The 13,862-nt window shown below is 29.7% G+C and overlaps 1 long non-coding RNA gene across 1 annotated transcript; it reads right to left on the bottom strand.

Moving 5' to 3' along the window:
- Positions 1 to 3,966: 3,966 nt before the first annotated feature.
- LOC123305916 lies at positions 3,967 to 4,654 on the bottom strand. Its single transcript, XR_006536874.1, has 3 exons — positions 4,580 to 4,654; positions 4,136 to 4,225; positions 3,967 to 4,047 (listed from the first exon to the last, which is right to left on the bottom strand). It is a non-coding gene; the product is annotated as an uncharacterized LOC123305916 (long non-coding RNA).
- Between the last annotated feature and the right edge of the window lie 9,208 nt (positions 4,655 to 13,862).

Here is a 13,862-nt window from a genome sequence, read left to right as displayed (position 1 = left end):
CAGTAAATAGGATTTTGTTCATACAATTACATATGGAACTCGTTTTGATGACGAGTATTATAATCGTGATACACACTGTTTTCTTTGAGTAGAGTTATATTTTTTTGTGAGCAGTAGACACTCTAATATATATACACACGGCAGAGGCAGGATACAAAATTTCTGGAAAAAAGCTGTACAGGGCACGTTTTGTTTTACGTTCGCTATTAACTTTACAATCTTTTTTTTTGCATTGAAATACTTCTTAGACGTAATGTGAGCCACCACAAAATATGATTCCGTATTTAATTCTTGAATAAACAAAAGCATATAATATACCATCACCAACGACCTATTCTATAAAACTATGCCAAGAAATTTTATGTGGAAGCCTTTTTGTATAAAATTAGCAATGAAGTTCCATTTTAGGGTTATTTTACTCCTGTTCAAGACGTAAATTCTTGTACGTTATTTTTCATAACGTACAAGAATAAAGCATTTGCCATGAACCAGTAAGTCATTATTTCAATTGTCAAACAGTCCTTACTTTCGATATCAGCTAGATTTTTAGCTTGAATTATAAGGGAAATGTCGTGCGCGTACAAAGTAATATTAAAGTGAAGATTTTTATCATATAAATGCGTTCTCCTCTGTTGGCCCATGCCAAAAATCGTATAAATTTCATATCGAAAAATCGGAAAAAGAGATCCTTTTAACGATTATAAATTTATGAACCCTTGCAGTCGATTGATTGCACGTATGCATTTATGGAATCAACGATTACTATTTTAGGATTTACTATTCGATAGTCATAATACTCTACTTATTTTGAAATTATTAGTTCTTCATAATATATACAGTGATGTTTTTTTTATCCTTTCAGATCATATTTATATACTCTGTATATATGTAACATATATTAGGGTATACTTAGTTAAGTCCCAAGTTTGTGACGCTTAAAAATATTGATGCTACAAACAAAATTTTGGTAATTTTGTTCATATAATCTTCTAATTGGTCCATTTTCGGTTGTCTGTATGTCCGTTTGTCTAGAAACACAATAAATCGAAAAATAAAAGAAATATCAAGCTGAATTTTTTAGCTCAGAACGTAAAAAGTATGGCTAAGTGCGTAAATGATCAATATAGGTCATTTGGCTCTTGTTTACAGTTAAAGATATAACAAAAGTTTAAATGTACAAAATGTTGCTGATACAAACATAGCAACTTTCTCGAAGTGCCTTTCCGAAGAAACAAACCTGAGCGAAAATCTCAGTTTGATTGTGTAGGTACATTTTTGGAGGGTAATTAAGGTGAGTAAAACCTTAGTGATGTATCGTGTGTCATATCAAATGAAAGAGTGTGTCTTTATGAGGAATACAAAAATATTTTTTATTTCATGCAATTTTCGAGCGAATATCTTGGAAAATTTTACCATTGTCTATCTTTTGAACAATGGAACTACTGAGTTTGAAATTTAAAAAAAAGTATAGAATATGCCTAATCAAAAATTCTAGTTTTTTTTTTTTTGGAAATGTTAATCTTTCTTAAAAACTAACGTCAAAATAATGCAAATGTTTAATATTGAAATTTACATAGGAAGTTTAATTTTTAACCACCGAACTAAAAAAAAAAAAACCGTGTTATGTGAAAATGTGAAATGTTTTAAATTTTATTGATTAATTCTGAAAAACCCAGAAGTCTTCCTCTTACTTTATTTAGGTAACTAAATTTGCATAAAATCTCTGATTAATTCTGAAAAAGTCTTTCGACCTTTTTCTGTCATTAAATGATTGAATAATAATTCATTTGAAGTAAGTAAGTTGATTTTTGAAGTAAGAATTTTATCCTTATTTTATCCTGTTTTATTTGACGCTCTACCTTGCAGTTCTTTACATTACTTTGAAGTTAGAATTTTATCCTTTTTATTTTATTTCATTGACTATTCTTTTTCTCTTATAATTATTTATTAATTTGTGTTGTTTAATTTTGGACGCTCAAATATTTGGTGATTTGGCTCTGGTTCTTTCTATTCTACTTTTAAGTAATGTTTAAATATGCTTAATCTGTGTTGTTAACTCATTAATAGAGTTTGTTTAAGTTTTGAGTATGATGTAAATTGGGGTTCCATACTTGTATTGACTTATTCCAATTGTATTACATTTCAAAATTGTTATTTTGTCCTGTAAATTTATGTACAATTTGGAACAAATAAAAGATTATTATTATTATTATTATTATATTTGATATTTTCAGATTTTTTTCAGAGATAGTTTTACTTCACATATTCTTTGTCTAAATTTCAAACTAAGTACTCTGAGGTCCAGAACAGACTTATTTCCACACGGGTAGAAACAGTTATTTATTTGAATTCAAATATTTTACTTTTATATATTCCTATGTGATCTCAACAAAGGATATCCAGCCATGCCGAATGAAATGTATTCATACTGTACACATTATTATTTACGTGTCATATTCGTTGACGTGTTATATTAACTTTGAGGGTCGGAAAATACATATATTTTGTTGTAAAGAAGTACTCATTTTCACCACTAATTCTTGTGAATATATTTTAATATTGATATGTTTACTTGTAGGAGTATAAATCAAAGTAAAATGAAAAATATTTGTCAAAAATATTTTCATAAACTTTTATATACACTTTTTCGATAATATCATCAAAACTTGGTATGTTATCGACACTTAGAAGGTCATAACTCCCTGGTGGAATAATAATAGTTGTTACTAAAATATACATAATATATATGATTGTCAGATTTACACAAATAAATGTGTTATGTGTTATATCTACATAATATGTACACGATAATAGACGTTTGAATATGTTACAATTAGTGATGGAACGAATGTTGAATTTAGTACATTCGAGAATGCGAATGTTAACTTTCAAATGAAGCGCTCATAAATTCTAATATATTAACTTAGTAATATATATTAACTAATTAATTAATTCTTATATGTTATTTCCCAACATGTTTTTTTCTGTCCATACCTTATCATCCTTATTCCTTTATCCAATACCATGATTCATTTCAAGCTTATCATGTTGGTTTCTGACGAAAAATATACTTACGGACTAAAATTGTACCGCTTACCGAAAAACAGGCTAGGCAGATAATAAATAATTTTAACGAAACAAGTGAATACAAAAAATTGACTGAGATTATTGTTGAAATACCATGTATAGACAGTGTTGATTACTCTATCATATTATACATTCATAAATGTCACACATATATTTCTGATATAGCCATAACAAACATACTATACAATTTGCTCATAATCTGCGCTCTCACGGGTAAACAATGATGTTTACGAAAAAATGTTTCAAACAAAAGTTGTTTATTTTTTATATTTAAACTTTTGTTCTTTCTCTAACGGTTTACAAGATGGGTCCCACGGATCCAAGACCCAATTGAATTTCATATATAATGACCTATGTTGCTCATTTACAAACTTGACCTCACTTTTTACATCCTCATCACGCTATGAAAATTTCAGCTTGCTATCTCTTTTCGTTTTTGAGTAATCGTGATGACAGGCGGACACACAGACGACAGACAGACAGACTGACAGACAACCGGAAATGGACTAATTAGGTGATTCTATGAACACCTATACCAAAATTTTTTTCGTTGCATTAATATTTTTAAGCGTTACAAACTTGGTACTAAACTTAATATACTATGTATATTTCATATATAATAACCTATGTTGCTCATTTACAAACTTGACCTCACTTTTTACATCCTCATCACGCTATGAAAATTTCAGCTTGCTATCTCTTTTCGTTTTTGAGTAATCGTGATGACAGGCGGACACACAGACGACAGACAGACAGACTGACAGACAACCGGAAATGGACTAATTAGGTGATTCTATGAACACCTATACCAAAATTTTTTTCGTTGCATTAATATTTTTAAGCGTTACAAACTTGGTACTGTTATGTTACAATCCCATAACAATCCCACACAGATTGTTTCCTCGGTGGTGTAGTGGTCAGCAACTCCTCGTACATGCAAGAGTGTAACACCCCAATCTTCTGGAAGAAGGGTGGAAATATGTTATGTTACAAAACATTATTATTGTAAAAATTTAAAATTTTATCTGCGCAACCGCACAAAACATACCCGAGCTGTTATGGATGCGAAGGCGACTGAAATCTTCCTCTTTAATTATCGTACTCCGTCGATTCAACATCTAATCGATCATACATTCATCTAAAAATAATTGGTTTTAAAATTAAACATGTCGACGAAACAGTAAATTTATATTTGATTCGTGATTAATTGGTCGTGTAAATTGTATTTTAAATTCAAAGAAACGAATGTAATTTAACTATTTGTAAAATGAATAAGATCAATAAAGGAAATAATTTTAGAGCAAAAATGTTAGTTTATTTAAAATTTTGGAACACGTGCGTTGAGCCGTATTACAGTGGATCAACAGTGGAATAAATTGGAATTATTATTCATTAGGCGGTTATCCTGAAAGATAAATATCCCCTACAATGGAGATCAAAGGTAATTTCAATATATTCTACCAGTTTCTAAATTAATCAAGAACTTTCTTACCTCGCTATAATTTGTTGAAGTTTGAAATAAAATTAATGACAGCTACGAACTTTCGTACGCCATATTCAACACTTTATTTACTGAGTGAATTTAGATAAAATCAAAGTACCAACTTGAAGAAGTAAAATTATGTTTGATGGAATTCAAAATTCTATTTTACAAGGGTTAAGTTTGGATTTATGTTGTGTCGCTGATAAATGGGCCAAGGATAAACCGACCAAATTTCCACAAATAAATATCAATCATTAATAAGTTTTATCCTGAAAATCAATTACAGCAACGTGAAGATCTTTACTAAGGGTGACATCTATACAGGCGATCAATAACTTCGTTAATCGATTTATCTTCACAATAGGCACACATACAAACGTTCCCTTTAGTCGGGAAACAAACCTATTATCGATTAACATAATATTGATCTACACCAAACGGGGGATTTTCACAACGCTTAATTCATATTAAACTCTACAACGACATCTAGTAGCACACAACAGTACTAAACTTAATATACTATGTATATTTCGTATATAATAACCTATATTTTGAATGAGTTAAATACTAAGTGTATTAGCCAAACATGATTTGAATGTAACAGTTTTTATATGTTTTCCTAATACTGAAGAAGAGACATCATTAAGCAGTGAATCAGCATCTGTAAAGATATTTTAAATGAAAATATTTTTAGAAAATGTTCTCCTAATATGAATTTAATAATTTTTGATATTTTTACCTTTCTTTTCTACGAAAATATTGTTGTTTTTTAGTCACAAGTACAGAGTAGCCATGCGTTACGGTAGCTACAGAAGCGGAATTCAGCACGGGTCGAACATAATTCTTCAGTAGTTAAAAAGAGTCCGTCGTATAAGTTCATTAAAAACAAACCATATAAGTCCATGAAAAGCAAAATTCAATTTTTTTTATTTGAGTTTAGTTCTTAGTTCTATAATTGCATTTGTCCAACATTCAAATTTAACAGTGATTAAAAAGTGCTCTAAAAATATGAGTAAAGTATATATTATTGAAGTTTGGGGTTATTTTTTAAAATGATGATGATTTTTGGCCAAAAACTTTCGCAAAACAATCGCATTTTTTTGCGAATGCAAATGCGAATATTCGCCCCATCACTAGTTACAATATATTTCACAAGCCAAGGTGGATATGAACTTTCAAGGCCAAACCAATTACTTTCTGAATAAGTTAATATTCAATGATTAATAATACCGGAAAATCAGGATTATTATCAATTTATCAGCGAAGGAACTACACAAATTTGTACTCCAATGGAGATTTACTTAGGTTGTTCCATTAAGATAGCTGAGCTAACTTAGAAAAATTTGGATCACGAAAAAGTTGTAAGTTTTCGAGGTTAGAAATAATTATTATTATCTTTGTCATATCATCATTCCAACTTTTGTTTGCACTGATTTGTTGCGCAGAGAAAATAGACAAAATTATATAGAAGTCTGTGTGAAGTTGGTATCGTGTGGACCTACCATTACTGTTAAACAAATATATGTCCCTTTTTCAATAAAATAAAATTCCACAGACTTTCGCTCTGTATCGGAATTTAATTTTTAACGACTTTTTTATTTTGTTCATAAATTCGAACACTGAGACGAACACACACACTCGTTTACGGGGTAAAATCAATTTTTTTCTTAAATTAGCAATAAACATGAAAATAACCCTTATTTACAGTTTTGAAGTAGGTTAATAAATAATAAAGAATGTTGTTTTAAGAGCTTACCGTATTGTTTTAAGCAATTAATATTCCATTAACATCATAATTTCAAAAAATTAACAAATGATAAAACATTTAACAAAAAATAAATACAAAAGTCGTCATATCACAAAACATATCCTTGTAAAAAGCTTTCTTCTTCAAAGAATGAATACTGCTTCAACAAATTATGTTAAAAGCTCATATTATTGCTGGTTGTAAGCTTTACTTATGTTATATTACACATATTGTATGTTATGAAATACTCCAACGAATAATACTGTGTTTCTTAAAATGCATGCTGTATTTATTATGCATGTATTTTATTTGTCGAGTATTTATTTCTTAATTCGATTAGGAACCAGCTAAACGACGACGCTTAATGGAATGTATTTTCTTAATTGAAAATAAATTGTTTTTTATGAGCTTTCTGACAAAACTTACCATATCTGCAGAAGTTAAATATGAATACTATTTGACATTTTATGTTTTTTGGAACATTTTCAAGAATAAATGAACGTTGATAAAAGAAAGTACGTTATTTTACTCTATTTCCTAGCAAAATTATTGAACGAATCTTCAAAAAACCATGTTAGTTAGTACATTTCTACAATCCAGATCATCTCTTTTCATCTGCTTATGGCCTAGCCAAAAATTACCATAAAAACTATCATCTAAAGAAAAGCTTTGGGAAAATTACAAACGTACTTGGGGCCGCGACGATTAACTGAAACTCTCAATTGATAAATAATAATTAAATGACTCGAACAAAAACACAGCGGACGTAATTTGGGCGAGCATTGACTGATCAATATTTACTTAAATCGCAAGGTCAAATAATGAATAATGATTCCCAAAAATTCCAGGGTTTTTTTATGATTAACAGCAAAATCATAAACAGTACAGCAAAAATAACATTGATTGATAATAAAAAAGTCTTCTAAGAGGATAATAGGGCAAAATGAACTCACCTTGAAAGTTTTGGCTTACGATACTGACAAACTTACGACAAGCAACCCAAAATTATTATTTATTTTTTTTATAAATGCTGATGCCTAACCAAATTATTTGACAGTTGAAAGAAATATGAAGCGGATAATTTATCTCACTTCTTTCATATTTGACTGACATCTTGTGGATAAATTATCATTAAAATAGAGAGCTTAAGGCATGCACTGTAATTTAAGAAATTAAATCTCGATATCTTTAAAAATTATAAAAATACTTCTATTTATACCCAAAAGAAGAAACTTTCCGTGCAATCTTTATGATTATTGCTTCCTTAATGATTCTTGCTTCCTCTATCTCTGTTGATGCGTAATGTCAACATCACTCGTGGGGTAACTAGGCCATAATCGCCATTTTTTTCGTAATTTTTCGAGAACTGTGATGAAACCTTGGTAAAGTCCTTTAAACATGCCCATGAAGGTATCATTTTTCATAATTTTGTATAATTTTACCAAAAACTATAATTTTTTTTACATTATAGCATTAATTAACGATAGTCGAAAAACCTACTTTAAATAGGTCTCTGCATGATAATTTCATGGAAACGAACTAATGTTTTGTTTTGTTCAAAAATTATAAACAGAAATTTTCGACTAAAATAAAATTTTCGCATGGCGAATCTAAATAAGAAATAAAAAAAGGGAAGGAGGTGGTTTTCACGTTAGATTTTAAAATTGCCCAATTGCACCAAGCCAGGGGACTATCGTCCATTGGATACTTTAAAAAAAAATATAGGACACGTGCATTTTCGTTTTGCAAAACAAAGTATCTTTTTCGAGGTCTTCGACTGTTTTCATACTTTTAGAATGCCCTGTATATCTGTGAAGTGTAAACATAAAAATATCTTCAAATAAAAATTAATAAAAGAAAAACGAGAAATTAAAATGTACAGAAAATTAAATGCCTACTAAGTGTAAATTATTGTTAAAAACTATGTTTTTCATAGTTTCTAAGTGTAAAAAACATATAAGCGATGGATTTTGCTTTAAACAAGCATATGTGCTATTTACTTTTATCGCACAAAATATTAGATAGACAGGCAAACGTAAACGGTAAGGTGTTGTCTCTTGGATTATTTTTTAGTTTCTTGAAAGCTATTGAGGAGCAACCTTATGTAGACTAGGTTTACTTACAAGAAGGAAAGTTACCGAGTGAATGATTGTTCATGTGTATTTGCTTTAAAGTGAAACACAAAAAACATTTCTATGGTGTAAAAAATAAAATAAGCTGTCTGAAACATAGGACAAGACTTTAATATATTATAAAATTGATATATTATTGTAAGAATTATTTAAAAACAAGGAAAATCTTTGGTTTCTTAACTTCACTAATTTGGCTTAATTAAGTTTTTTTTCTCCAGTTCCTCGGCTCCAGGGGAAGGGGTCCCAGAGGGTAGTTATATCAAACCTGGGACCTTGTTGGTATAAACCCTGATACGAAGTTTCACTCCCTAGAAAATCAGAATTTCCTGTATTTTGAAATGTTTTCCCTAGGATGTGGGCCTTCTCGAATTTTCCCGGACATATGGCTTATGCCAATCCTAGGAACACCTTAAGCCTTGTGCCCAGTTTAATCGAAATCGTTCGAGCCGTCTTTGAGAAAACCCAAAAAAAGTTTTTCCCAAGAGTGTGGGCCTTCACGAACTTTCCCGGTTATGTGGCTTAAGGTCTAGCCTTGTGCCTAGTTTAATCGAAATCGTTAGAGCCGTTTTTGAGAAAACCCCAAAAATCCTGTTTTGGCCTAGAGGGAAGCACCCTTAAAAAAAGGCCTAGGGAAAAAATCGTCTGGAATTATGACCAAACTGAACCTATGTATCGAGTTTGAGAAAAATCGGTTGAAAATTAAAGGCTCCAGTTTGGTAACAGACATACCGACATACCGACATACCGACGGACGCAACATTTTTTAAAAACCACTTTTTTGGAATCTTGTATTTTTTATTATTTGAATGTATGGTCGCGCTTGCTTTTTACAAAGAAGTCCCAATTACATAATTAATTTCATTGGATAGAATATATTATACCTCGATGTTAGTCCCATATAAATTTGGAGAAACAATTCCTACAACAAGGGTAGGAAAATAGGGGTTGATCACTCACAGATTTTAATGCTGAGTTGTGTATTAGAAAAACTTACTAAAGAGCATACCTTTTTCTTTGCAAAAAATATACAAAAAAGTAAAAGTACCAATTCAAGTCAATAATATCTTTGTGAGCAATTACGTTTAGTCGACGCTAACCATATCTTTAGGTGAAAATTCAATCATTCGCGTCGACTTCAAAACGTAATTGCTCACAAGGAAATTCATAATTTGAGTTTATTACAAAAGTTTCGTATTATAACTAATGAAAAGAAAAACAATTCGTAGCGCAGGAGCTGCGTTGGCTAAGCGAATTGCCTCACATATATATATATAAATTTTAACGATGGTCATTTGGACATCTATAAGGTAGAATCGATGGACATTTGAAGGAATTTTTTCAAAACTCCACCATCAGCACAAGAGCAATAGCTTCATTTCCTTGGACAATTCGCTAATAGCAAGTACTTAAAAAATTGGCAGGAAAATAACGAAAAAAGATAATTACGTTATAGTTGTTTTAAATCGTTATTAAGTTTCATTGAAGTTAAAATATTTTAATGTAAAAGTAAGTAAAAATCAGTTAGTCGAAACCACTTTTGTGGTTTTAGTACTATAAATTTATATTAGTATATTAGTATTTCGCAAGTCTGTTTTCAAATTACTTTTGACTGATTTTACCAGTTAAAAGCAGTTTTGACTGTAACATATATATTTTTATTGATAGCTGTTAAATATTTAAATTTTTTTTAAAAATTAGTCCGTGCTTAGAAATAATGCTGCTGTAATTACAGCACTATGCGAGATAAAGTTTAGTTGTGATCCAAGGTACAACATTACCATGTTCACTATGTAAAGACTCCAACATTACACCGTATAATACTAAAATCCATTTTTTTTTTCGTAAAACACAAGAGTCTTTCTCAATGTTCAAAGTATACACACTACGTTACAGTCAGTAATACCGTTTATCATATCGTATAATAATAATGTGTCTCCACATTCATATTGTTCCTTCCATCTACTGATGAAATGAAATACGTTGAAAAAGACTTGTACCAGACTTTATTATTCAATTCAACTAAAAACACATTTCTTGGCAACAAAAACTAATCTATACCGAATTTCTGCCTTTTTGTCAGAGCAGCAAAAATGTGGAGTGGCAAATTCTTAAAATATGATTTACAGTAATCTCGATAATCGGTACTCAATAAAACCGGGGCTATTCTGAAAACTGGGCTTGTATCGAAAAATTCATTATAATTTATAAATAAAATAAAACACTTACTCTGTATACAGGTGTCTTTTTTAGGTTGGCATATACTTGAAATTCGAAAAACAAATTTTTATCGATACAAATGCTTCAAACGAAAAATGTGGGTGACCTAGGTTTTCAAGCTCTTTCTACTCCATAACTGATAATCGATAGATGAACACTTCCAATTAGTAAGTTGTTATTGTTAAAAAAGTTACAATTTTTATTCGAAACATTTTTTCGTAAAACGTACACTTTTAGTAAAAACGAACTGAAAAGTTTTATCCAAAATTGTTATTTCATTTCGTATAATTGTTTCTGAAATTAAGACACTCTTCGAAAAAATTTTTCCAATAAATTCAATAAAAGTTGTTTGTTTTTCTATAAAGACACTTTTAGCTCAAATTGAATGAACAAACGCACAAAAAGCTAGATTTTTGTTATCAATTACTGTCGAAACTATCCGGTTTACAAAAAAATGTTTCGAAGAAGAATATGTTTGCGTATTTATAAAGAATAACTTTCAAATTTAAAGTGTTCATCTAATGTGTATAAGTTATGAATCAGAGTGAGGCTTGAATTGAACATGAAAATTTAGATCGAATTCGATGCCGGTATATGATGTGTCTCTTTGAAATTAATATTTTTCATTCGAAGCATTTTCCGAGTTCGAGTTTCAAGTATATGTCAGTCACTAATAGCTCAGTTGGTTTAGGCGTAACCAATTTCATTGGCGGTATGCCCAGAGTAGCGAGTTTGATTCCCGCCATCACAACAAAAATTAATTTAATTAATAGTTGTGATGGGCTAGTGTAGTGCATGGTATATGCATGATGAAGGTGCACTTAGCCTCTGAAAATAATTGTGAAGCTGATAAATCAAATTGTCAGCGGAAAAGGTGATAAAACACTATATGGTATCACAATGGGCTCTATAATCTAAGTGTATCTTTCGTGCACAACAAATAAACCCTAACCTAATCTAAACATATGTCAATTTAAAAAATCACCCCGTATATGCCAAATAAAATATGAAAATAATTTGAATGCATTTTTTTTAGCAACGGAAAAAGTGTCTGGCAAATAATTTATCTTGCAGAAAGTATATGAAAAATTATTTGCGCCGTCATGGCTAAACAGGGATGTTTACGAAAAAAGATTTCAAACTAAAGTTGGTTAGTTTTTTATAAGAAATATTTTATACATTTAAGCTTTTGTTCTATCTCTAACGGCTTACAAGATGGGTCCTGCGGACTCAAGACCCAATTGACCTATGCTGCTCATTTACGAACTCACTTTTTACGTCCTGAGTCCGCTGTAAAAATTTCAGCTTGATATCCTTTTTCGTTTTTGAGTTATCGAGTCCACAGACGGACGGACGGCCGGACAACCGGAAATGGACTAATAAGTGATTTTATGAACACCTATACCAAAATTTTATGCATAGCATCAATATTTTTAAGTGTTACAAACTTAAGACTAAATTTAGTATATCTTACATATAACTTAATGTAATTTTTAGTGGAAAATAATTAATTTTGAAATTTCCTTTTATGCATTAATAAAAATAACAATAATAAAGCTCTGTGAAATAGGCTAAATCGTCACAGTGTTCGTTACGTTGAATACTCATTCTATTAAATGATTGAAAAATGAATTCGATATATTTGTTTCAATAAACAATAAGATATCTTGATTTTGGTAAAGCATCCTATATTATGTTATCGTCAAAGTTATTTACCATATAATAATAATTACTATTATGATTATGATTATTATTATTATTAGTATTATTATTAAATAAATTCATTATTTTAAATCAATAGTAATGCTTTCATGTACGTTTACAAACATTAAATTATACATATTTATTACCATAAGCACTTGCTTTTGTTTATTAATACTATTTATTTATATTATTAATGTTATTTACAAGTATTAGTTGGTTCGTTTGTTTTTGAGTTGTTAGTAGTTTTATGAGGGAGAAAGCACGCTCAAAAAACACGGAACGTATTTACTTCAAAATGTAACCTTAACCCGTCAGCACTTGCGTCAATCGTTCGGAAATATTTACTCGAGTAGTCAAATATTTCGCGAGTTAAGTAAATATTCTTTAATTTTGTAAATCATAGCCTCTACATAATTTTATATAAATTTATTTTTTAATACACTAGCTATTTAAAAATAGTTTGATTACCTGATTATTGAATGATGTTTGAGAGATATTTTTCTAAATTATTAAATTAATAATTTCACTATATTTCTATCAGAAGTGGTGCTGATGAGCGAGCCATGAATAATTACAAAAGTATAATACTTTTGAATCGTTTTCTGCCATAAGTCGTGTCGAATTTTCACAGGGAAAATTTCTTCGGAAAGGTTATTACTTTTTAACCCCTGCACTTTTTCCGATTAATCTTCCCTGTGTGTATCACTATTAATCTCCTCTATGTGGCCAAAAAACTTCAGCTAACATTTTGGTTTGTTGTTAACTAGATGTTTATGGTACTTTTATGGTATGTTTAGGTACTTTTTACTTAACAGCTACTAACAATAATTCCGCGATAGTTTTTAAAATTATTTCACCTACAGAAAGTTACATTATCAGCGAATAGCAAAGCATAAATAAGATTTTCAAAAAATTAAAGTTCCGCACCATAAAAAATTAAAATACATCAAATTGTGAACAAAAGAGAGGATAAGTGAGGGCTATAACACTATCGCCTTTGTTTATAGAGTTGAAATTTCCCAGAAAAATGCGCGGGTATCTGCTAGTAAATAATAATTTTCATAAATTTTACTAGAACAATTTTCAAAATAGATATTCAGTGACAAGCGTTTTTATACTCTGTATACATGAAATATATATCAAGGTATACTAATTTTTGTTCCAAAATTGTAACGCTTAGGAATATTGTTGAAACAACCAAAATTTTGGTAAATGTGTTTATAAAATCACCTATTACACTGAAAAATTAAAATCATAACAAATTCATCCCATTTTATATTGAAATACAGTAAAAATACTTTCAAACAATTTCTCAACGATTGGAACAAGTAAAGCTAAATATTTGTATTTACAATAGAATGGGATTGCATTTAAAATATGAATTAATTGATACAAAAGTAAAATAAACAAAAGCATTACTTCAATGAAAGAGATTGATTTTTGTTTTCATGCATTTTATTGCTGGAAAATAAAAGTGTACTTAGTTGAAATA

The sequence above is a fragment of the Chrysoperla carnea genome, chromosome 1 (genome assembly GCF_905475395.1).
Source record: "Chrysoperla carnea chromosome 1, inChrCarn1.1, whole genome shotgun sequence".
Classification (NCBI taxonomy): Eukaryota; Metazoa; Arthropoda; class Insecta; order Neuroptera; family Chrysopidae; genus Chrysoperla; species Chrysoperla carnea.
The sequence above is the reverse complement of the archived record's forward strand: the minus strand, read 5'-3'. Positions and strand labels throughout refer to the sequence as shown.